Genomic DNA, 2,511 nt, shown 5'->3' with positions numbered 1-2,511 from the left:
CGTCCGTTTTGCTCTATCTTGTACCGTTTGGGTGCTGGGGGGCATCTCTTGACAAAAATGTGGTGAAAACGACCAAATGGTCTAATAAACCGTAGAGAAGGCTTCATATCAAAATATTGTGTATACACTCCTATTTATTCGTCTCGGGTGTCGCAGCGTAACAGTGTCTCGTGAGATATCGCGAAGGCTGCTACGCGAGACGTGGTCTGGCGTACATGTAGCTAGTATAACTAATATGAGTTGTGGTGAACTTGTAAATACTATACTCAAAAGTACACTCAGCAGTCAAAAATTTCAAAAACAACCGAGCAATTTGCGAGGGGTTTTTATTTTGCGTAGTACCCTGTACACCTGACCTGGGTAGTACACGGTATTGCGCACAATGTAATACTGAAATATTACAAAATATGCTTTAAAATGATAGTTTTTAGCCCGCCCTTCTGCTTTAAAAAAACCATTAAAGCGGGCTTATGCAACCGCTCTTGTGTCCGTCCGTCCGTCGTCCGTGTAAGAGGAAGGAGATGAGCTAGAGGTCTAAAAATGTCAGGGTATCTTAGGGGTCACTCCTGGACAAAGAAACGCCTGGTGCAAATCCCAGCAACCACCCCTAAGGGGGTGAAAGGGGGTAACAAAGAAATAGGGGTTGGTCCAAAAGGTAGGAAAAAAATATTTTTTTAATGGTCTTTAAGGGGTAACTCGTGAAAGTAGAGCCCGTTTGTCGAAAATTTTGTCCGTTCGACTGTATCTTGAACCGTTCCGGCGCTAGAGTACTTTTTTCGACGAAAATACGGCGAAAATGACCACGTTGCACTTAAAGACTAACTAGGAGGCGTCCAATCGTAAAATGGAAGAGGAAGTACCCCCAAAATAACATAATCTGAATCAGGAACTACCCTCGGATATGCCGTATCTTTCACTGTTTCGGCCCTAGAGGTGGTTATATTGAAAACAATGGCAAGAAGTCAAGTTTTAAGACTGTTTGACAAACAATACAATCTAAAAACTGCGCTAGTTCATTTTTTTTGTATTTTTCTTAAGCAAAGCAGAAGGGTGGGGTGTAGTCACGGTGTTGCCCCGTTACAGTCTTGTCATGTGAAAGGAGCAAATCTCTAGGGCCGCAGGCCCCCCGTCGGAAGTTAGTTTACTCAAATATGCAAGTGATGTACCGGTCACATTATTTATTTGATTATGTTCTCCAGTACGGTGTTGCCCCGTTACAGTCTTTTGTCATGTGAAAGGAGCAAATCTCTAGGGCCGCAGGCCCTTTGTCGGAAGTTAGTTTACTTAAACATGCAAGTGATGTACCGGTCACATTATTTATTTGATTATGTTCTCCAGTAAATCACGAGACTGAAATGGTCGGGCCGCAGGCCCGACCATCGCTGCCGCCGGCAGGCCAAGCAGGCCCAGCCCCTGCCGAACGGAGTTGCCAGCGCAGCGAAGTGAAGCTGGCAACTGCGTTTGGCGGAAGGGCGGGTCTGCTTGTTTCGAAATCGAACATAACCGGTATGTGTGTATATGTATGTATGTTTTCGTTTAAGACGACGCTGATCGTGTCGTGGTGGTCTGCACGGACGAGTCACTTCGCATCCTCTGCGCCAGCGAGATCATCTTTGCAGACGGCACTTTCAAGACAGTTCCAGTGTAGTTCGCGCAGCTCTACACCATACACAGCTATGTCGTGGACACGGCGGGGAGGCAGAATGTGTGTGTACCCGCTGGTTGTCTGTCTCTGCGTCCGGATGACAGAAGAAACGTACATGAAGATTTGGCAGGTGCTGACGGACGAGACGGACCGGCAACAGCTTCGCTTCAAAGTGAAGCTCATCAAGTCCGACTTCGAGATTGCGGCCATGAACGTCAGCCAGCATTTCTTCCCTGCTGCCGAGCGCAAGGGTTGTCTCTTTCACTAGAATCAGTCTCTGTGGCGTAAGGCCGTAGATGAGGGCCCGCGTGCGTGTCCCGTACACTGTAAAAAATATCGTCGTAAATTTACAAAATTTTAGTAAACTTGAATTATAATTTAAGTTGTAAATTTACGAGAGCACATATTTTACTCGCCAATGGATTGTAAGTCGATACGTACAGCCTGTAGTTTTAAGATTCCAAATTGTAATTTTAAAACTCGCGTCAAGGAAAATTTTCCTGTAAACGTACCTGCTATTTTTCACAGTGTACATTAATGCAGAGAATGAGGAACACACTGTTCGTCGCGATATTCAGCGCCTCATGGCGATTCCTTTTGTTCCTGAGAACGAGGTGGAAGAAGTTTTTGATGTGGTCTATGGCGAAGTTGACGACAGAGTTCTAAACTTAGCAACAGTCTACCGGCCGGCCGGCGAGCTCGCGCGAGCTTGACAGGTTGTAAACCCCCTTCCGTAAGCAGGGACCGCCTCAAAATTTCAGCCTAGATCGGGGTAGCTTAGATCGGGGCAATAGGCTATTCCGCTCGACGCGGTAAGAAGAACACAAGAATCACAAAAGACGAGGGTGGGGGGAGCGACGCGGGGG

The sequence above is a fragment of the Frankliniella occidentalis genome, unplaced genomic scaffold (assembly GCF_000697945.3).
Source record: "Frankliniella occidentalis isolate FOCC.00 unplaced genomic scaffold, Focc_3.1 Scaffold254, whole genome shotgun sequence".
NCBI lineage: Eukaryota > Metazoa > Arthropoda > Insecta > Thysanoptera > Thripidae > Frankliniella > Frankliniella occidentalis.
The sequence above is the reverse complement of the archived record's forward strand: the minus strand, read 5'-3'. Positions refer to the sequence as shown.